A 24,360-nucleotide genomic window follows, 5' to 3' on the forward strand; every position below is an offset into this window, starting at 1 on the left:
GAAGCAGAGACGGTAGATTTAGTCGCCTTGGTCACACTGAGAAGCACACATGACAGAGTCCGCCAGCCACAAGTCCTCTTCCAGGCAGTGACGTGAGCTTGAGTTCAAGGGCGAGAGTCAGGACAGAGCAGGGAGGAAGGCTTAGCTGGCCACGGTGTGGTCTAATTGACAACTGCCTCTGTCTGGCTCTGTAGTGCTCCCCAGAAGTCAGCCCCAGAGCATCTCTGTTTCTCGTGAGGTGATTACTTCCGCTCTGCAGTGCAGCCTTATGGTGGTGAATAATTGCCTGCAGGCTTCTGTTGCCTGGGGACAGTCTGAGTCCCAAGTCATAAACATGTTTATTCATCAGCCTGTTGTTTCTGGAATTGAAGATGACTCAAGAGGAGCCAGGCTGTGCACCCTGTTTATCCCAGCACCTGCTCTGGAGGCAGAAGCAGCAGGATCTCTGTGCATTCCAGGCCAGCCTGGTCTACATAACAAGGTCCAGGCCAGCCAAATATACTTAATAAGATCCTATCTTTAAAAAAAAATTACAACAAAATAAGTTTTTAAAGGGTTTGAGGGAACATGTAGCCAGAGATAGATAAAATAGAGTAAGCCTGACAGGGAATGAGCACCTTCAAAACCCTAAAAGTGGGTGACATTTTCAGAGAGGTTGCCATGTTTAGTGACATCTTTGAAGGGCAGCTGTAAAGGGACTGACCCAGAATGCTGCTATATGCTTCAGGAAGCCAACGGGTCAGCATATTAGCTGAGAGAATTACACACTGAAAAAAAATCAATGGATTTCTAAATCTCTTTACCCAAATTTTTTTCCAGAGTATGTAACTGAATCAGCAAGCAAAAATATTGCTTCAGTCAGTTGGTTGTTATAGATTTTCCTTTTAGACTTGGAATCCGGAAACTCTTCAGATTAATATTTCTTTCTTTATGCTGTTCAGCAAGTTTTGGTTAAAAATGCTTCCTTTTCACTCCTTTTTATTTTGTTCTAGTTCATCTATTTATGACAAAATTTTATCACAATGAAATTGGCTTTAAATACTGTAGAGACACAGTACGCTGTCTAAGATGACAGATTAATTACCTCTTTTCTCCCCTACGGGAGCCTGGTAAGATTTTGAAGGCATATCTTGGCTGATAGCTTACCCCTAAGGTCTGTGCGTTCTACCAAAAAATAATGAAAAAAAAAAAAAAGGAAATTTACCCCTGCTACTGACTCTCCGATCCCATAGCTTTGATAATACCAGCCTGTCATTTTGGATGATAAGATAAAGCATTTACTCAGGGAGGAAAGGAGCAAGCAAATGATGAAATTCTATCCTTGATGTGTTGTGGCCAAACCTGTTGGATAACTGATCTAATGATAACGGAAATAAACTTGAAGGAACCTCAAATAATACTTCTCTTTCTTTTTTTTTTTCTCTTATTGGGAAAGGCAGTATTTTCTTTTTCTTTTCCTTCCTTCCTTCCTTCCTTCCTTCCTTCCTTCCTTCCTTCCTTCCTTTCTTTCTTTCTTTCTTTCTTTCTTTTCTTTTTCTTTTTTTTAGAGATGAGCCTAATGGCTGTCTTTTTATTATTTTACTCTGTTCATGTCCTACTTGTAGGCAATACTCCTACTGAACACTCAGGAGGAAAATTAGGATATACCTAGTAATTTGTACATTCATCTCCTCCATGTTCGTGGAACAAGGTTGGCTGACTGGAGTATAGGACATTGTCTCAGAAAAAGATGCTGCCGTAATTTGCTGACCGGCAGAGCTAACACTTGAAAGAGGTGTTGAAAGCCCCTGCTATGCGTTATACCATGTAAGATTCAATTTGACCATTTATTATAAAGGTGATGGGAATTGGTAAGTATGCTACAAAGCATTTAAAAAAAAAAGAAATTCTGGAAGCTAAGTTTCTTAACCTATAAAAATGAGTTAGAGCATCTGTAACTTTCAAAGAAAAAAAAGCTTTAGTAGTGTAGTTTTTTAAAATTAAATTTCACCAATAATATTGAGACTCCCAAATCCCACTTTCTTGACTCCTGCTTCTACACTCAGGAAGTAAAACTTGGCCAGGATCATCCTGTGAGAACCACTAGACCAGAAGGTTCCTAATGTTTCTCCAGTATTGATGAGCTTTTTCTACCATAGTTACATTTTTGTCTTAATATTTGTCTTAAAATTAAAGTCATAAAGTTCCCTGTAGGTCTCAATACATAGTTTCCATTAATGTGTTTATTAAAACCTTCCTAGTCCCTTTAGCTATTAATTATTCAAATCATTTGGGCTGCATATGTAGGTATTTTAACCCTATAGCATTGTTTTTCATAGTTTATAGTGTGGCGTTTCTTTTACTAATGCTTAGTTAGAAATATAAATCAACAAATATTTACTAATGTTTACTGCAAGTTATTTATTATGACAGAACTCATGATACAATGATAAGTAAGACATTGTCCCTATATCCCAGGACTTCCCATTGTAGCCAGGGGAAAAGACCAGGAAGTATGTTATGATAACTTGTGGAAACAACAATTCATGTCTGTGGCCTTCTCAGTAACCCATCATCTTCATGTCTGATAAGAATATCAGATGTAACCAATCTCTGTCATCACTCTTGATGTATCACTCATAAGGTAACTCACACTTGTTCTCCACATTTTTGTCTTCATTGACACCAAAGCCAAGAATTTAAGAATCATTCTAAATGGGCATCCTTTCCTTATCCTAACCTAACGAATCAGCTAGTTCTACTTATTCTATTACTAAAATAGATATTGATTTGGTCCACAGTTTAACCATACCTTTTTCTAAGACCCCATTATCTCTCCTTTGGTCACCACCACAGCTCCCGTCTTGCCTTCATCCTTGACAACACTCTTCTCATTGTCACTGGCAACCACAATGTATTAGGTAGCTTATTATCCTGTATCCTTCAAAAGAAACAATGATAGTGTATCTCAGAAAACAGATGATCTCTTTCTTCTGTGTGATGCAAACTGGTAACTGTCCTCAGGCCTTCTCCATGATTTATCCAGCCTCAGCATCTCTTATGTCTGCAGCCTCTTGCTCTTTGGAGTATTGCCATCATTTCACTTGGTTGAAGCTGAAACTGCCTCACCATTCAGGAATCTTTTCTTAAGTACATGGCCTAAAAGCTGCTTGCTTTCTCTCATAACGTTTTGTCCAGAGTTCTCCAGCATGATATGGTATAGGAGCATGGCAAAATACTACTACATGTTCAAAGAAAATTCTAGAAAATTGGCTGTCTGGTAGAGAAAATAGACAATGGTTGTACATAAACTTTCACATAGGGTGGTTTTTCAGAATGTCAACTTATATTATCAGTCTTTGTTAACTTTTGGGCTGCACTTTGATTTAGATATCAAACAGATGCTTCTAAATACAACACATTAGAGTGTGTGACAGTCAGCTAAAGCAGTGCTTTGAAGTATTCTATGGCATTAAAAGCTTACAATGGGAACTCGAAAAGTTTGACATCAATGATTTATGTGTTTATGCTATGAAGTAGGAGAACAGAAGTAAATTAAATCAAAGGCGCCCAGAAAGAAAGCAATAATAAATGTCAAAGAAGAGATACGCAACTGAAAACAAAACCAATTGAAAACATCAACAAAGTTGAGAGCGGTCAACACCTGGCCCCACAATGGAGACAGCAGAACAGAAGAGAGGTATTGGCAGAACTGGGAGAAGCAAAGGGCTGGATGGAGGACAGGGGCTTGGCCGGAGCTGGTCCACACTGCAGCAACAGGTGGCTGGAGTCACAAGCCTGTGCCCTTGGGCCCAGACTGGCTTCAGGCAGGCAGAGAGGTAATGCTGGCAAGGCCTGCAAGGCTGCGAGTGGAGTATCTTTAGGTGGCCAGTGCACTGCTGTGGGCTCCGGGCCCTACATCTTCTACCTGGCATAAACCTATCACATGTCTTCTGGAAAGAGGGAAGTACCACAGGGAGGTGCCTAGAACTTAATGGCATTGCAGTGAAAGCAGAGATAGTTTGTAAAACAACAACAAAATTATTTTAGTTTCTTGGAAGTTCAAAGTTTGTTGTTGTTGTTTTTTTCTTTTTCTTTTTCTAACACATGTGAATACGTATAATGTTATTATTGACGAACAGGTGACACATTGGGCGCGCATACCATGAGTTAATGGTGACAATTCCATAAGACAGCGAAGGTTACAACCCCAGTTCAGTAGACTTGGGGTCAGGGAGCCATGGAATATAAACAATTTAAACTGGATTGGTTGCGCTTGGATGGAATGTCACACTTTGGCAGAACCTTAAGGTTTAGGACTTCTCATTCCAGGGTGTGGCTGCAGAACCATTCAGAATTAGCATCTCTAATTAATGTTATGTAAAACAGAGGCCGGGGAAGCAGAGCCATCAGGGATTGTTCCTTGTAAGGCAAATAGTATTTTTAGGACCAAAGTGGATTTTTCTTTTCGTCCACATGGCACTCAACAGATGGTGATGTGGGCGGCTGTGGTTTAAGATCTGAAGGAGTTCATAAAGGCATCCATTCTTATCCTCATCCCACCCTAGCGGCAGTGATGGCTGCAGGCTGGTCCAGACGGCAAATCCATGTGGGTGGACCCTGCTGGACCCTGCAGACAGGCAGTGCCCTGGAGAGCAGGATGGCTGGAAACAGCTTGTTTCTGCCTGCTGGCTGTGCTCAGAATAAGCACAGGCAAGCCCATTTCAATGTGAAAAAGAACTTGTCGTTTTTCTACCCATGGCATTCCTTAATTCTTAAAAATAAACCCTGACACTGAAATCATCCTTCCCTAGAAGATCTCACTTTGAATTGTTCTTAATATTGCATTCCACCTGCGTTATAACTGCTTCTGTCCGGAGTCTCAGATGCTAGCTCGGTGGGTCAAAGGAACAGTGGGGAGCCAGCCACTGAGTGTGTGTCCTGTTTATACCAGAAAGATCCCCTCCCCCACAAGGACTGCTTACTACAGACACTTGCATCACCAGATTCACTTTCTTAGTTTGCTCACATCCCATTGTCATTACTTGCTCTCTGAATCAATAACCTGTTCCACTTAAATTTACATAATCCTATCTTGCCTTTGGGGTTTTGTTTGTTTTCCTGTTTGGGGGGTTGTAGTTGTTTGTAGCCCCAGTTGTCTGAGCCTTGCTATGTAGAGCAGACTCGAACAGTGATGGATGCCCCTCCAACCTCGGCTTTCTAAGAGCTGGGGTTTCAGGCACTCAACACCATGGACCACTGAACTTGTCCTCTTTCATGACTTCCTAAGTTAAAACGTACTCCAAACCCCACTAGATTTGGGAAGCCAGGCTTCCTCAGCATTGCTGTCGTCCTAGGAACCCTGATTGAGAATCCCATGCCTGTCCTCGTTCTCATTTCTGGGCAGCCAGTCCTAAACAGTATGCATTTGAAAGCAGTATCTGTGCTGACTTTCAAAAATGCTACAAACATTTCAACTATTTTGTAAAATTTTTTTTCACCACATAATTCAGTCATGGACAGTTTTCTTACTCGTTTCATATAAATCTTAAATTCAGCTTTAGCAATACATGTCAATCCAGTCTATGGGGGTCCGTAATTATCCCTATTACTCCTGAAGAATTAGGTTGTTCTCCAGTATCTCACTACCATGAAAGAACAAGCCCACTGCGTCAGCCTTCATATCATACCCTGAGCTCTCTGCACTTATGTTTTCTCTGTACAAACGATCCAGGTGGTACATCTCCAACACTTACATATTTCTCAGACAACTCTCTGAAAGCATTGGGCTGATTTGCACTTCCCATCAGCACACATTCTCCCGTCCTGCGTTTAGGCCGGCATTGCTGTGGCTGGCTGGCTGTGATTCAGTGTTCTTGCTCAGCCCAGTTTTCGTTTCCGACATGCAGGGCACCCACTTCTGCAGGAGCCCGCTTATGTCTCCAATACTTTGCCAGTATAACGTGATTCCCTGGAGAACTGTGTTCAACCCAGACCTTCCCGGGACTTATTTCATCACATACCGTGCTGTAGTGAAGTCTGAGCCCCATACTAAATTAAACAGGGTCAGTCTTCTTCATCCTCGGAAAAGAATATTAAGTTTTGATAGGCATGTTCTAAACAGAACACTGCTAGACACATTTATAAAGTGTATAACAACCAGATAACTGTTACCAGTAATTGGCAGTCAAACAAATCCGCCTCAGTACAACCACCCACCACAGGAGCAAAATAAGTGTTATTTTTCCCCTTTTTTCTCCCAGATGAATAGGCGCCTCAGATTCATTTCAGCTGTATGGAATGAAAAAGCCTCCAAGCTACCACCTGTCAATAATCCTTTTTTTATTCTATAAAGACAATATAACATCAATAAAGACAGTCTAGGAAAACAGGAGAGAGAAAAACAAAAGTCCTGACAATTTCTTTATTTTCATTATTACATGTGTTTTTCTAATTTTTAGCCATCTGTCATCTGTGGTTGATGTCTTTTCATGAATATAGTTTTAGATTCTGATTTTGTTTATTTCAAACATTGCATGTTGTTAGGCATTCCACCCAGTGGTTTCAGCCTTTACAATGTGTGTTAGGGGTAGGGCTGGCCTCCTCAGAAAAGACTTACACTTCTTCAGATGTCCTGTTAGATTTTGATTACTCATTCTGGGCACAGCACAGCCTTATTGGAGCATCTGGGGCCGTGAACAATGCCAGGGAGAAGGCCAGAGCGCTGTGGAACTTTGTGGCATTAGCGGCAGTCCTCTCTCAGGAGTTTGCTGTCTGGCGCTTAGCAGCGCTCTGGTGACTGGAGCTGTGCAGGCAGCAAGCGACCTGAAATTGCAAGGTTAGTGTGGGAGTGAGATCCTCAGAATAACCAAGGGTGAGAGAAACACCACACCGGCAGGTGAGGAAAATGAACACATAGCTACCTGGATATGCATCACAGCCCTTGAACTAACTTTAGAATAAAGACCAGATGCAAACACTTGACTTCAGCCTTTGAACTTCTCAGGTTTTTGTTTTTAATCTCGCTTGCTCCCCTTTCCCATTTTCTCACTGCTTCCCTTTCTTCTTTCTTCCTTTGCGTATGTGTTGTGTCTCTCAGATGCCCACTTGACAACATTTTCCCCTTAAAGTCAAAGATTATGGGAAGTAGACTTGCCATGGTGAATAGAAGTGGGTTTACAGACATAAAAGCCCCTTCAGTTATTTTTTTTTTCTTCGTTTTCTCCCTCCGGGATACTGATTCCATAGAGGACTTGAGTGTTTTACAGGTAAGAAACAGAGGACATTGAGTCTACTGAAGTCCATGAAACACTTCCTGAACAAGGACAACAGAGTTATGTTAAAGCTGTCACTTTGCTGCAAATCTTAATTCCTTTATTGAAGTATAGTTCAAATTGTAAATTAAGTATACATACCTATAAAACCACCCTGTTATTCAAGACCATATTATCACCTCCCCACATTTATGTGATCATTCTACATCTTTCCTTCTTTCCTCCTTTCCCCCTTACTACAGAAAGCCTATTGTGACTAGAGATTAATTTACATATTCTGAATCTTGTAGAAATACAGCCTACCTACAAGCTCTCTTGTGGTGGGGAGTCTAGCTCTTTCATAAAATCTATTTTCACATTCATCTTGTTTTAACTCTTGTTAGTATTAAATTATTTTTATTGTATGGATATACCACTTTTATTTGTTTATCTATCTATTATCTATTTATTTGTCTATCTATTATTTATCTATTATTTATTTATTTATTTATTCGTTTTACATCCAGATTGCGGCTCCCTCCCTTCTCCCCACCCAAGGCCCCGCCTCAGCCTCCCATATTCATCCCCTTCTCCATAGGAAATGGGGGCCCCCTCACCATACCAACCCACCCCAACACATCAGGTCCCATCAGGACTAGGAGCATCCTCTTCCACCGAGACCAGACACAGCAGCTCAGCTAGAGGAAAGTGATCCAGCAGGCAACAATGTCCATGTCAGAGACAGCCCCTGCACCACTTGCTAGGGAACCCACGTAAAGACCAAGCTGCCCATCAGCTACATATGTGTAAGGGGGCCTAGGTCCAGTCCATGCATGATCCTTGGTTGGTGCTTCAGTCTCTGTGAGTCCCCATGGGCCTAGGTTAGTTGACTCTGTTGGTCTTCTTGCTGAATTCCTGCCAGACTAGGAGGTGGCCCCTTCTGTGTTCATGTGCCCTGCTGCTAGAGTCTCTGCTAGAGTCATCTCCATGTCCTCTGAGGAGCCTACACTGAGGAGCCTACACTGAGGAGCCTACATTGAGGAGCCTACACTGGTTCAGGCAGTCTCCAGCTTGTCTCACAGATGACCACCCATGATTTCCCTTCTCTCTCCCAGCCCTCTTACCCCCAGAGAAGGGGGAGAAGGGTGGGGATCAGGTGTGGGACTGTACCACTTTTTAAAAACGTTTACACACTAGTAGATATTTAAGTGGATTCTAGTTTTGTTGTTTCTAGCTATTCCAAAGCAAGCCAATATCAATAAGCAAATGTCTATGCAAAATTATTTATACGGACCTACTTAACATTCCTTTGAATACATACATTCTATGGCAGATACAAACATGGCTATGAAAAATCCTAGGTGAGCAAGATGACTCAGTGGATAAAGGACTCACGTGGTTCATGGAAGGAACTTTGAATTCAATTTGGCACATGCACACCCACACTAAATAAATAAAAGCAACTTTTTAAATATCCTGACTGTGGAATCTCTAAAGTCTTTATGCTGTTTTCCATGGTCGTGAGCAGTGTATGAGAGAGAGTCTACCTGGCCGTGAGAAGTATCTGAGAGTTGCAGTTGTTGCATCTCTAATTTTAGAAGACAGGCACTTCTATCTAATAGCGACTTTAATTTGCATTTTCCTAATGATTAAAGATGTCGAACAGCTTTCAGTGCCTGCTTGTCAACCATATGTCCTTTGCGTAAGTTTCTGTTCAGATATTGTGTCTCTCTCATGTTGGATATTTGCTTTCTAATCATTGGGTTTTGAGTCTCTGTGTGCTCGGGGTAGATTGCTGCATTTGGCAATAGAGCTTGAAAATAGCCTCCCCAGTCTTTCATCTGCTTAATAGCTACTTTTGAAGGGCAAAGGACATAATTTTGGTAAATATATATTTAAATATACATTAAATTATATATAGATACACACAAAAATTTTGGGTTAGTGGATTAAGATTCTGTTGAACCCCCATTCCCACATGATGGAAGGACCTACTGACACTTGCAAGTTGTTCTTCTGACCTCCACATATGCCCTGTGTCACATCATACTGCAGACACATACAAATATTTATATTATTGTATATTCACTTACAAAGCCAGCTTTCTGGGGCCTGGAGAAATGGCTTAGAAGAGTTCTGGTTGCTCTTCCAGCAGATCAAGTTCAATTCCCAGTGCTTGTAGGGTAGCTCAGAACCATCTGAAAGTCTAGTCCCAGGGTACCTGACACCCTCTCTGGCCTCTTCGAGCATTGCATGTAGGGATACAGTAAACAGAGAAACAGCAGGCAAAAACCCCACATAAAAATAAAAACAAAGGTTATTTTTTAATCAAACTTTTCATTGCTAGTGTATGAAATTATGAATGATTTTTGTGTGTTCATCTTATATCTTCTAATCTTTCAAAAATCAATTTATTATGATAGCCTTTTAAAAGAATTTGTGGGGACAGGAAGATGGCTTAGTGGTTAAAAACACTTCTGCTGTTGCAGAGAACCTGGGTTTGGTTCCCAGCACCACATGGTCCCTCAAGCTGTCTGTAAGTTCAGCTCAGAGGATTTGAGGACCTCTTCGGGCCAGCAATCAGACACGTGGTGCACAGAGATATGTGCGTTCAGGTAAAAACACCTACGCACGTGAAACAAAAATAAACCTTTAAAAGCATTTCATTACTAAAGATGAGGTTATTTTTTCTCCTCTTGAAAATTTAGTCCTTTTATCTCTTTCTTCACTTACCTTAGAGATTATAACCCCAATTATAATATTGAATAGAAGCATCAGTGTGGACCTCTTTTTTTCTTGTTCATTTTAGAAGATTATATGGTCTCCCACCATTTGACCTGATTTTAGCTTTACAGTTTGATGTCGTTGTTTGCAGCTCCCTCTATCTGGTTGAGGAGACCTTTCCATTCTTAGTTTGTAGAGTGTTTTTTTTGTTGTTGTTGTTGTTGTTGTTGTTTTAAATCAGGAATAGATATTAGATTTATTTAAATATTTTGTTGTTATTTTCCTTTGCTGAGTTGATTATATCATCTTGGAGAGATATATCCCTCTATGCAGATTTTTGCCTCTCTTCTCTGGCTGCCTTTAAAATGTGCTCTTATCATTGGTCTTGCATGATGTTCGTATAACGGGTTGACATGAGTTTTCCACCGTATTTCCTCAGCGTCTTGGGTTTCATAGTTTTCACGGAGTTTGTAAACATTCAGGCCATGGGCTCCCACCGGACTCTTATCCTACTTTGTTTCTCCCCTTCCGGAATTTCAATTACATGACAGTTGGGTCCATTGATTCACTGTCACATAAGTCACTCATTCTTTAATTTCCTTTTTCCTCTTTGTTTTCCCTCTGGGTATTTCCCTGGTGTGTATCTATCACTCTGTCTTCGGGTAATTATGCTTTTCCTCTGCAGCGTCTAATTCAATATGGTTTTCACCCAGCGTATCGGCATTGTCCATCTCTCACATCATTTGTTTTATTTCTTGAAGTCTGTGGAAATCTCTTCTATACTTCTGCTTAACATGAGCAATGTTTTCTCTGGCTTTTTAAACTATGGAATATCTGTAACGGTTTTCTTTTTTCAAACATTTAAACGTTTTTTTGTCCTTTCTGGATCACTATGATTGATTCAATTTAATTTTCTCTTCTTATGGGTGGTGTTTTCTTTCTTCTTTGAATGCTGAATCAGTTACTTTTGCATCTCTGGGACTAAACAAGTGACAGAAACAAGCTAAGATGCAAAGAGTTCCTTTTGGCTCATCATTGCAGAGGTTTAATCTATGCCCTTTGGTTCTGTGTGTGAAGGCCATCAGGCTTGCAGTACTGGTGTATGTGTGGAAAAGGTTGTTCTCTACTTCCTGATGGACAAGAATTAAAGAGCAAAGAGAGCACAGAAAAAACCCAGCTGAGATATAGCCCCTGTGGTATGCCCCTATAACCCACTTCCTGTAACTTGGACCTCACTTTATCCCTATCATCACCTCCCAATAATGACATCATCATACGATAAATCCATCAAAGGACTAGTGTGTTGGTTATGTAAGAACCCTCACTCTATGATTGGCCCTTGAAACAAAACACCATTGGAGAGTCGGGAACTTGGGCCGATCTGGAAAACAGAGAACGGTCCCTTTCAGAAGGTTATAGGCTTGTGCCACCACCCAACGACCCCCTCCTCAGGAAACCACAACTGTCACAATGGCCTGCATGGAGAAAAAAAAGCCCATTTAAGGGAGGATACCTTGGGCAGGACCAATCAGGGAGAGAAGGGGGTCTGGAGGGGAGGGCCCCTAGGATCCTGTAAAAGCCAGCCACAGCCCCATGGAATGAACTCAGCAGCGCCTGTAGATCACCACCCTTTACCCAGCACACCCGGTCACACCATCACAGACACAGGGAAAGGGTTGCTTCACTGGTTCCATGGTTGTTTCTTAGCTGACAATCGAAATTAACTGTCACGCATCCCCAAGACTTAACTGTCACAAATTCCCAATATTTTTTAATACAATGACATAAATCATGAATTCTCTCTTATTAGATTCAGCATGTTTTTAACCCCATCCTCACCTGAATCATTCTCAGCTTTTCTATGACAAGTTCAAATTATGTTTAGAAGTTTTATCTTTTTGGCCTTGCTTTGGAACGCTGGAAAACAGGACATAAGAAGCCTCTAGAGCAGTGAGTGGTCCTCAACCTTTGCAATGCTGCGCTGCTTTAATGCAGTTCCTCGTGTTGTGATCACTCCCTCCCCCAACTGCAAAATTATTTTCGTTGCTGCTTCATTGCTGTAATTTTGCTGCTGTTATAAATCATAACGTAAATATCTGTGTTTTCTGATGGTCTTGGGTAACTCCTGTGAGAAGGTCATTTGACCCCCAAAGAGTGGTGACCACTGATCTATGTGAATTCATCTTAATACTGAGCCAGGACACACCTTCAAATTATAGTGCCCTTTGAATCCATAATGGTTTACCCTTTTTCTTTCAAAATGTCTCTTCGGCATTGAAAATGTGTGGAAACCTGAGTTTCTATGGTGTTTCACAGGTGCTATTAAGAAGAGCTCTTTCTCTTGACCACACAGAGTCCTGTTAGTCTCATGGGGTTTTCTTCTTTGTCTCCTGAATTTATCTTGAAGTTAACAAACAAACAAACAAACAAAAAACCTAATAATATATATTGGTTCTGAGATCAGAGAATCTCAGTGTCTGTTATAATCACAACCTTTATGTAAAAGGATTATCTGAGGTAACAGGTAATTAAGACGCAGTTAAAAGTGGTTTATTAGCCTGGCACAGGAGAGATTATGGCACAGTCTTTCCATCCCACGTGATTCTGTGACTAGTAAAAAGCTATTCAGAGTGAGCAAATTGAACTACAAAGTAGGTGACCTCATTTTATTATCCTTATAATTACAGATGTGTCAAGAGTACTGCACCCAAACTCTGGTGTTAGAGCTGATGACACTTTTTTTGTGAGCTTGCTAAGGTATTAGAGACTTAAGACATTACATGCAATGAGGACATCTCGTGTCTTTCTGTTGTCTCTGTCACCAGACTTCACCTCCAGTTTATTTTAATAGCCCAGTGATGACTTTTTTTTCTTATTCTGACAGCATACATTAGCATACCACAGTTCTGATTCTTCTTTCTCTCCCCGATATAGTTGGGGAATGTGGAGAAAGGAGACAAAACTTAAGTGCAAAATAAATTTCCTCTTGCTTGCATTAGATTGCCTACCATTTCTTTCCCCTTGCTTTTCCAAATTTGTTTACATTTTAGGGATTTCCTCTTTTGCAATGCAATACTTCATTTAGACAGGGAAATCTGAAACACAAAGACAATGTAGAACAGAAACGGAGACTGCTGTGTTTGAATGTCCCTCCGTGAGTCAAAACATGAGGTCATCTTTAAAATAACGGCCAAGCCCATATTTTTCCTAAGCTTTTACCAAGCATTACCAGTTCTTCAGCATGTATTGATAACGCTTTTATCTCTCATTCTTAATCAGGAAACCATATATTGCCATCAGGCCAAATGTGTAAGAAATAAACAACTTAATATTTTAAACAACTTTACCAGAAATTAATTGTCATTGGGCTCAGTTGCTGTCTATATTGCTACTAGCTAGTGCTGTTTGATTTGAGATGCGGTCCAGGGTATGTGCCTGGAATGTGTGAGGAACTTGGATGTAGGGAGCATCTCAGCTTCCGGGGCCTGAATGGCCATCTGCCTAGCTATATAAACCAACCATTTGTAAGATGCCTGGTTATCTGGGACATCAGTGAAAGCCCTTTCCATTCTCAAAGTCTATGATTAGTTGCTTGTCCATATGGAAACCTTTACTTCTTAAAACTAGGCTTCAGACCTGCTGTCTGTTGTCACTCCTTTCTCCTTCATATACCTAATCCACTTCCCTCCTGAGATTCTCCATCTCCCAGAACATATTGCGTACAGTGTGTTCTGTGACATGCCAAGTGTCTGCTTTGTTTCCTCTTGTTATCCTTGAGTTTTAGAGGAACACCTGGCATTTGGATCTCTTTGACCGGACCTCACTTACCCACTGCCATCCTTCATCAAACCTGATTGTTCTCCTTAAAAACCAAACTCCTTAATTTTTTTTTCTTTTCTTGAGCCCTGATCCCTTCCTCAAAACATTTTCCCCCATTCTGTTTTGCCCACAATCTTTACGTCCCCTCTGATGAAGGCATGCAACCTCAGCAAGCCTTCTTAGTAAAGTAATTGTTCTTTGCTGGCAGTTCACTCAGGTTGTTGTTTTCATCCCATTTGCCATCTGGGCCACCTATTGCACGCAACAAGGGCGTGTACATCTGCAGAAGTCACCTTGAGACAGGTTACTCTTTTCAAATACAGCTTGACTTTTCATAACCTGCTTCATAGACTATAGGTCAGGCCCGGTTTGGGTTATGTACGTAGATTTTAAAGTATCTGAACACTCCACAAGATACTCCTTTTGGTTTTCAAGATACATTTTTAAATGACAACTGGTGACTTATATATTAACAGAAAAAATATGCCTGAAATTCATTTGGGAAAATCAATGGAACAAAGCACAGTAGTCTCCATTTGAAGTCGTAGGGTGTAGGCTCATAGAATTCTCACTTGGAGCATTGGCTTTCTAGAAACTGACTGTTGACCTGAAGAAAACAGTGTCCATCCTACCCTGCTGGTGTCACTCTGATTTTTGTGTGAAACCTCAGACAGCTGCTTATAGGAAATATAGCCTTGGACCAAGCAGCCACTACAGAATAATGCCCGTAGGCTCAGGATTTGTCCCCTGGGAATTTGGATGGGAGAACAGTTGAAACCCTGTGTGTTTCCTATGCTGGCAGAAAGCTAATGCTACATCACGTTTCTGCCAATCGCCCTCTACACTTGCCTTCACTTTATTGGGGTTTCCAAGAGCCTCTCAAGTCTAGCAGGCTTAACTTTATGTTGTCTGAACTTAAAGACCCATGTTCCAGACATGCGCATAAGTCTCCCCGCTTCCCTAAGTGATGCGATCAGCTAGGTGAACATTCCCATTTGTTTTTACTTCTTGTAGACTGTTCTCTTAGTTACCTGATGTCCTGATTAGGGTCCCACCTTGACTTTCCACCTCTTTTGGGAGCGAGGTACTCTTTTCTGCCTTTCCTTCCTCCTTCCCAGAAAACCCTTGCAAGCCTCCATTCTTATTGGTGAACACCTGGAAGAGATTTGAAATCCAGCTCAGAACCTGACTTCAAGGCTGATCTGAAACTTGAATACGGCACCTTGAGTCATTCTGTGGCAAAACTAAAGTGCCCACGTGTGCCAGCTGCCTTTCATATAGTCCTTATCTATAGTGCGCCTTACAGTTTTAGAAACCAGATTCTTTTAGAAGGTTAGGGAAAATGGGAGTCGTTATTTTCTCCGCTCTATTAGACTTTGAAGCAGGACGAAGCAGATCACTGTCAATGTAACCACACGAACCAGGAGTACTAACTACAGAGGAGCAGAAGGTGGCCTAAGGACACGTCTGTGAAAGCCAGCAGGCTTCAGTATACATACCACTGCTAGTCACAAAAGACAAGCAGGAAATAAGGAAGAAAAAACTATGGCATCAAGGACTGGCATGCCTAGGAGGCTCCTTGTTTGTCTGCTCTTGGGTCTCTCTAGTGGTGTTGATGGTTTTTTGTTTGTTTGTTTGTTTTTCTTCACTTCCTCTGCTGGGGTCCATCTATAATAAGCAAAAACAGTTGAAGGACACAGGTCTATTTTCGCTGAATTTAATACTTCTTGTTGAGACATGTTCCACATTTCAAAAGAAACTGACCTATAGCAGTTCCCTACTGTTTTTCCAGTATGGAAATATTTTTAAGATATGTAAAATAAGAAAAAGCTAAATACAAGCTGGGTCTCTGTGCCTTTAGTAGGAGAAGTGGGAAGGGGGCTGGGCAGATGGCCATGATGTGATGTCCAGGGATGGAATAGAGAGTTTCCTGTCACTCTCCTCTGGCAGCACTCATAGCTGAGCCTGTGCCAACAAAACCACTTTCGACTGAAAACTTTCATGCTCTTTAATTTTTTTTCTCTTGTGATACTCTTCCGAGGACTTTTCAGAGATCTCCTTTTACAACAAGGATCTCTCGGTCAGTGTTGGCTCACCAGGAGGTGGGGTGCTCCCTAACTGTTGGAGCTTTGTAGGGCTATTGCTGGCCTCTCCAGAATAGGTGTTGTGCTTGACATTAGCAGGGCAAGTGGGCAATGGAAGAATGTCTGCACTTTCCGGGGTGGGGAGAGGCATGCCTAGAGCTCTGAGAGCAAGGATGCGTGCCAGTGCATTCTGTAGCTGCTCTTGTTCTGTGGGTAGCTGCATTTGTACACAGAGATAAGGCATTTGAATTACAGGGCCACCAGGGTGCAAATACACACCAGCCTTCCAAATCATTTCCATAACTGAAGGATGGTGTTGTAAACCAGCCGCATGCAATTGCAGGGTTTGGGGGGAAATCAAATTGGATTGGCTTCCCATCAACCAGAGATTGTACAGGCAAACCACAGTCAAATATGGCCATATTTTCTAAAAGAAATATGGAAGTATTGGTATTTATGATAAAAAATGTATTATATAATACATCTATGGTATTAATGGTGAGTAGAGAAAAACAACAGAATAAATTTGAAATCTTCAACACTAAGAAAGCAAAAAGAACCTGAAAGGAAAGGAGGCTATATGTATTCTCTTATCCAATGCCTTCTGTTCTGTGTTGTCCTCTGCAGTTTAGTAACTGCTTGTCTATGTACAGTGAACTGCACTTTTTAAGCTTTAAATGTTGAAAACAGAAGAGCATAGCTTGGTCTGTCCATCAGGATTGCTACAACCAAGTACTGTAAAGTGAGTAGTGTGAATACTAGAAAGTTGCTTCTCTTGGTCCTGGGGAACGGAATGTCTGAGATCCAGGCTCTCACATATTTAGGGCCTCTCTTCCTCACAGAAAACATCTTTGCCCTGGATCTTCACACAAGGGATGGAGACCCCTGGTCTCTTTAGCTGCATGCAACGACACTGGTCCTACCCATCATGGTACAATCTTTATAACCTAACCTCATCCCCATACCTCCATGCCCTACTATACTCTCCTTGCTGGGTAGGTTTCAACATGGGACACCGGGTGACAAATGAAGAGGACTGGAACATAAACATTTAGACCATAGCTGTACCTTGTCGGCCTCTCTTTGACCGCTGAAGATAATACAGTTTGGCAGAGACAGAGACAGAGAGATAGAAAGAGAGGAGGAGGAGGAGGAGGAGGAGGAGGAGGAGGAGGAGGAGGAGGAGGAGGAGGAGGAGGAGGAGGAGGAGGAGGAGGAGGGTTAGGCAGAGGCTCCAGTAAGTCCCAGTAAAGAAGAATAATTTATAATTTTGTGGTTGTTACTGGTGGAAGTAGTGGCCCCCTGCTGAACTGGCTTCTTTTTGCAGCATCTCCACAGCCTAGTGAGCCCGTCTGCCTCTGTGTCTGTCTCATAGCTTCATGGGACTTTCATGTCTAAAGCATTAAGCTTTAACACTCCTGCTGCCTCTTCACCTAGGGAAAATTATACCAAATAGACCTGACTTTGATCTATTTTCAATTTTGGCTGAATTATGGACAATAATACACTATTTTCAAGTAGTTAGAAACTCCAGGCTACAGAAATCCAAAACCTTTTCTGCCTTTTCAAATCTTGAAAGCAGATGATTAACCATTGTCTGCTGTGCATTGGTTTGGGTGTCTTTGTGTTGAACTCCTGGCTCCAACTCACACTTCAATTCTTCCTTTAATCTTATATAACGCACTTTTTGTAATGCCTTAATTTCAGAAGTGGAGATTTATACATTGGCTTTGTTATTTTATCAAAACCATGAGTTTTGCAATATTCTATCCTAAAAGATGCTTTTAACCTACTGGTTGCAAAGCATCTCATTGCACACAAAGGACCATCTAAGCACTGATTATACCTGCCTATACCATTTGGAAATTTTTTCCCTGTTATGTCTGTGCAGTGAAATTCCATGTTAATAGGCCTCTGATGTACTAGAAGCCCAAAGAACTCATCCTACTCTATGGTAATGTGTTATCACTCTGCTGCAGAACTTACCTCAGATTGCTCAAGGCAATTCTTTTTGTTCCAGTGCTCATGTACTGGTTGAGGTTGGGTAATCCAAACTTGCTCATTGACTATAGGTGGAGTCCAGCATTTCTCTGCATATTTTTCATCCCCCTTGGGCCAGCAGGCTGGTTAAGGCCATTCTTCTCTCCTTGTGGCAGAACAGTAAGGAATGTGAATGGAAACGTGATGGCTCCTAACTCATGGGTGTATAATGACCCTTTCACTTCCATTTCAATTCCATTGGCCAGGAAAGTGAAATTACCATTACGGAAATGCATAATCACGTGACAGACATCTGTCATGGAAAACAGTAGAGCATGAGCATCTTCAACATGAATAATACGACTGACCACATCTGGCTTTCCCACTCCACTGATTGTCAAGGGACTTGGAGCGGTCACCAAACCTGAGCATTTTGTATATTCCACATTGATTTTTAACACTGTGATGGTTTGTTTTCAACTTTACAGTCCAAGGGATCACCTAAGCCTCTGGGTGTGTCTGTGGAGGAGTATCTTGATGATGTTAATTGACATAGGAAGATCCATCCATTGTATGTGCCACTATTCTTAGGCTGAGTTCCTGGACTTTGTGAATGAAGAAAGGGAACTGTAGAGCACAGATTCATTCATTACTTTCTGCCTCATGTGTGGGGGTGTCATGTGACCACTTGCCTCACGTTCTTGCTGCTTTACTTCCCTTCCATGGTCAGCTTTAACCTTGGGCCAGGTTAAAGTCGTTCTCCCTGAAGTTACTTTTATCAGAGTAGTTTGTCAGAGCAAGGGAAAAGAAAATAGGACAACCACCTGTCCAGTGACAGGCCCTTTGCTTAAGCAATGGGGATGTTATTGTGAACAAGACTGAAATTTTTGCTCATGTGAATTTCATTCTAGTCAGAGAGGGAAGGGATGAGTTAATAATGTGTACATGTGCACTTGCATGTGTGAGTGTGTGATAGAGATTGAAAATGCAATGAGGGAAAAATAGGGCAAGCAAAATAATTCATTTTTCTCTGCTGCAGAGGTTGTTAATGGGTTTTTACTTAGGGCTGAGGGGATGCCAAGACTTAAAAACTGACCATCGGGGTTTAAATACTTAAACTTTCTTTTATTCTCTTTTGTGGATCTGTTGAATAGTCCTTAACACTTCTCTTGAGGCATACAAAAATTACCAGAGACTCAGTGTCTTAAAGCCACATACTCTAAGCCCTGGCATTAGGATCTTCCAAGACTATAGTCTGTGCACGGGCTGCATTGCATGTCTTTCTGGAGGTTGGCATTCGCTTCCAAGTTAATGTGGTTGTTGGTAGATCTTAATTCTTTATGGCCAAAGAACTGAAGTCGCCACCTACCTTTCTTCCTTCCTTCCTTACCTCCTTCCTTCCCTCCCTCCTTCCTTCCTTTTTTTCCTCTCTTTCCACCTCCCTCCCTCCTTCCTTCTCTCCCTCCCTCCTTCCTTCCTCCCTTCTTCCTTCCTTGTTAATTCACTCCTGCAAGTTATTGCTGCCAGTCAGCAGGAGAACCACCATCTCCCCTTTACTAAGTTCTGTTATGCTGATGCCACATAGGAGGTAAAGCCATTGTCATTGCCATATACTATGGACTGGATGGTATTCAGCATTCCAATCCGTATGTAGTGAGAGAGCCCTATGCCAGGGCGTGACTCACTTGTAGTCTTGATAGTTGACTGCCACACATAGTGTTTAATCTCTATGTACTGTGTCCCAGTGTTCTCCTCAGTAAAAGGAAGTTGATAATCATGTAGTCAACCTCATGAGGTGGTTTGAGAATTAAGGGGGTTAGAGTAAGTAAAGTGCTTAGGATACTACTTGATAATAGAAATCTTTGTATGTTATCTATTTTATTATCTCTACCGTGTAAGGACTCTGTTATATGATGTTAAACAGCACTTAAGCCCAAACCTCACAGGTTTTTTTTTTAATTATTATTTTCCATTATGGTACAACAATGAACAAATATAGGAAATCCAAGCAAGGGAACACTGGAGGGACTTATTGAAGTTAGCCTCCCAAGCTGTCTGTATCAAGCAAGCAAGACCCATTCCTCTCCCAAGCTGTTGTCAGGAGATTTCCTTAAGTAGTTTCTGGTTTGATATTTGGGGGACTATCTTATCAAATATCTGCTTTGGATCTAAAGCATTCAAACAAATGTTGCAACATTTGTTATATTGTTAGAATATATTCTCTTTTGGTTATTATACTCTCTTAAATGAGGTCTGAAGCCTTGAATAAGCCATTGACAGATAGACAACACTGGCTCATGGTGTAATCAGTTGAGCTCAGGCAGCATTGCTGTGTCTGAGCTATGAAAACGGGAATGGCTTTCACCATTGTTAAACTGGGGCAGTCCCACCCCTGAAGGAACTTCACTCCCTCTGAAGGTGCCCAGGAGAGGGCCTCGCTCATCTGTTTGAAAGTGAGGGAATACAGTGAGTCCAGTGCTTGCTGTCTGTCCCCCGTACCCCCTGTTGAGAACTGCTGCTGTTCCTTCTGGGGGAGTGCTGGAAACTGATGGCTGGGCCCCATCTGCTTTCAATCCTGTCTCTGAATGATATGCTCTGTCTGGAGCAGTGAGGCAACCTTGCTCGTGTTTTTTTGTCCTGGCTACTGAGGTCCATCACTTAGAGGTTTCTGAACAGCAGTGATTTTGCCCTTTTGGCTCTGGCTCTCTCCTAGTTGTGGGCTGTTCCTATGCACACATGAAATGTTTAACAGAAGCCCAAATTTCTAGTTTCTAGTTGTCAGTAGGCCTTGCTACCCTAAACCCAAGTTGTGGCAATCAACAATGTCCACAAATAGTGCCAGATATCCTGAGAGCATTTTCTATTTTATACACTTAAATGTTTTTAGTGAATTTTAAAATATGCCTTGTGTGCTTTTAGGAAATTCAAGCAGTGTCGGGGAGGCAATAGTGAATTATGTATCTTTTGCTCCAAACACCCCAGTGACATGCTTCACCTCCAGAGACAAACATATTGCCATCCTTTAGTTTACAGATGGCCATAAATTGCACTGAAATTTATGGAAATCCAGGTATGGGCATAGACTTTAGCACACACAGGTGTGTGCTTTGTGTTTTTTATTAGTGACTTTTTTACATCTCTGCTCAGTATGCATGAAAATAAAATAGCAAGAATGAATCTGCTTTAGTTTGTTTCCTTGTGTTTTTAAAAAGGCTTGTCAGCTCTTTCTGGATTGAAATATGCATCTCAAGAAGGATGCTTTTGTGCATGATTGAGGATCTGAATCCCCTTGCTGTATTCCCTCGGCCTCTGGAGCCTTGCATCATGGTCGGTCATAAGACTGATGCTCTATGTCTGTGAAAATGAGCTCTTATGGGTATCAATATTTTAAGATCTTGAAGTATGCATTTTTCATCACACAAAACAACCAAATCCTTCAAAGAAAAAACCCCTAGGAGCTACTTTCTGTTGGGAGTGCATGAACTTTGGATTGTGTTGATTTCCTGGTGCTACCAAGGTCACCATGACCATGATAATTTTTTTTTATGCCAGAGCACCACGTTATTGCAGAGTAGAACATGTCACACATAATAATGCGTTCGTTTATCAATGTGTATGATGTTACCATTTTTCATAACAAACACATCCCTGTTTCATAAATGTATTTTCTATGTTGTAGTACCAGAAAAAAAAAACAGTTGTTTTGTTTTTTATTTTTGTCGCTGATAAAGGTGGTGGTATTCTTCATATAAAGTTGCTATCCTGACTTTTTTTTCTCATTTATTTTTATTTTTTTTAAATTTTTCATCCATTACACTTTATTCATTCTGCATCCCCCCATAAGCCCCTCCCTCCTCCCCTCCCGATCCCACCCTCCCTCCTCCCTCTGCATGCATGCCCCTCCCCAAGTCCACTGATAGGGGAGGTTCTCCCCCCTTTCTGATCTTAGTCTGTCAGTTCACATCAAAAGTGGCTGCATTGTCCTCTACTATGGCCTGGTAAGGCTGCTCCCCCCCAGGGGGAGGTGACTAAAGAGCAGGCCAGTCAGTTCATGTCAGAGGCAGTCCCTCTTCACATTACTATGTAACCCAATTGGACTCTGAACTGCCCTGGGCTACATCTGTGCAGGGGTTCTGGGTTATCTCCATGAATAGTCCTTGGTTGGAGTATGAGTCTCTGGGAAGTTCCCTGTGTTCAAATTTTCTTGTTCTGTTGCTCTCCTTGTGGAGACCCTGTCCTCTCCAGCTCTTACTATTTCCCAGTTCTTACCTAAAATTCCATTCACTCTGCCCAACAGTTGCCCATCAGGCTCAGCGTCTGCTTTGATAGTCTGTAGGGCAGAGGCTTTCAGAGGCCCTCTGTGGTAGGTTCCTAGGTTGTTTCCTGTTTTCTTCTTCTTCTGATGTCCATCCTCTTTGCCTTTCCGGATGGGGATTGGACATTTTAGTTAGGGTCCTCTCTCTTGCTTAGTTTCTTTAGATGCACAGGTTTTAGTGGGTTTGTCCTATGTTGTATGTCTATATGAGTGAGTATATACCATGTGTGTCTTTTTGCTTCTGGGACAACTCACTCAGGATGATCCTTTCCAGATCCCACCATTTACCTGCAAATTTCATGATTTCCTTATTTTTCATTGCTGAGTAATATTCCATTGTGTAGATGTACCACAATTTCTACATCCATTCTACAGTTGAGGGGCATCTGGGTTGTTTCCAGCTTCTGGCTATTACAAATAAAGCTGCTACAAACATGGTTGAGCAAATGTCCTTTTTGTGTACTTGAGCCTCTTTTGGATATATGCCCAGGAGTGGTATGGCTGGATCTTGAGGAAGTGCTATTCCTAGTTGTCTGAGAAAGCGCCAGATTGATTTCTGGAGTGGTTGTACAAGTTTACATTCCCACCAGCAGTGGAGAAGGGTTCCCCTTTCTCCACAGCCTCTCCAGCATGTTTTGTCACTTGAGTTTTTGATCTTGGCCATTCTCATGGGCGTAAGGTGAAATCTCAGGGTTGTTTTGATTTGCATTTCCCTAATGGCTAGTGAGGTTGAGCATTTCTTTAAGTGCTTCTCTGCCATTCGGTATTCCTCTACAGAGAATTCTCTGTTTAGCTCTGTTCCCCATTTTTTAAGTGGATTACTTGGTTTGCTGCTTTTCAGCTTCTTTAGTTCTTTATATATACTGGATATTAGCCCTCTGTCAGATAAAGGGTTGGTGAAGATTCTTTCCCAATCTGTAGGCGGTCGCTTTGTTTTGATGACGGTGTCCTTTGCTTTGCAGAAGCTTTTCAGTTTCATGAGGTCCCATTTATTGATTGTTGCTCTTAGAGCCTGTGCTGTTGGTGTTCTGTTCAGGAAGTTTTCTCCTGTACCAATGAGTTCTAGGGTATTTCCCACTTTTAACCGATTTAATGTGTCTGGTTTTATGTTGAGGTCTTTGATCCACTTGGACTTCAGTTTTGTGCAGGGTGATAAGTATGGATCTATTTTCATTTTTCTACATGTAGACATCCAGTTGGACCAGCACCATTTGTTGAAGATGCTATCTTTTTTCCATTGAATGGTTTTGGCGTCTTTGTCAAAGATCGTGTCCATAAGTGTGTGGGTTTATTTCTGGGTCCTCTGTTCGGTTCCATTGATCCACCATTCTGTTTCTATGCCAGTACCATGCAGTTTTTAAAACTGTTGCTCTATAGTACAACTTAAGATCAGGGATGGAGATACCTCCAGAAGATCTTTTATTGTAGAGGATTGTTTTAACAATTCTGGGTTTCTTGTTATTCCATATGAAGTTGAGAATTTTTCTTTCCAGGTCTGTAAAGAATTGTGTTGGTAATTTGATGGGCGCTATCCTGACTTTTAACATAATATGTAATTATTCAAGGGTATTTTTTTTAAATGATCCCCTCTACTCTCAGCAAGATGAACACTAGAGTACTCCTGATATGATTATAAGGTAATACAGTGATTCCACAGAATCAATTAGTTTTTGAATATTTGCACAATATGACCCAGAAACTAGCTGTCTCAGAGTTGCTAAACAATCACAATGACCTACAGGGGATAAAATATGTTAGTTTCATTGTTGCTGTTACTATTTCTAGCAGCCAGAAATAATCAAAGCTAAGCATTTTCGTGCTTTATTTCATTGTCTCACAATGCTGTGAAACGTTTGATGTTGCTAGCCCGTATTCTGTAAAAGAAAGAAATGAGCTTCTTGGAGAAGCTAGGCAGTGGAGGATGTGGCTTAGTTGGTGGGGTGCTTGACCAGCACACACTAAATCCCAGGTTTGATTTCAAACATTGCATAAAACAGATGTGGCGATAAACTTAGTACTTGGGATGTAGAGACAGGGGATCAGAAGTTTAAGGCCATCATCAGCCACATGGTGCCTTCAACAGCAGCCTGGGACATGATGGTAACTATGGTGATGATTATGACTGTAGCTAAATCATACCAAGTGTCATTATATATCTCACTATGTTCTCAGCAGTTTACATGTATTTATTTATTTAGTCTTCTTA

General features: G+C 41.4%; 1 protein-coding gene across 9 annotated transcripts in view; it reads left to right on the forward strand.

The window, feature by feature from the left end:
• Cdk14 (cyclin dependent kinase 14) overlaps positions 1–24,360 on the forward strand; it is a 537,826-nt gene that overhangs the window by 359,924 nt on the left and 153,542 nt on the right. The gene's annotated exons all lie outside the window — the stretch shown is intronic.

Source organism: Meriones unguiculatus, chromosome 21 (assembly GCF_030254825.1).
Source record: "Meriones unguiculatus strain TT.TT164.6M chromosome 21, Bangor_MerUng_6.1, whole genome shotgun sequence".
NCBI classification, from domain to species: Eukaryota; Metazoa; Chordata; class Mammalia; order Rodentia; family Muridae; genus Meriones; species Meriones unguiculatus.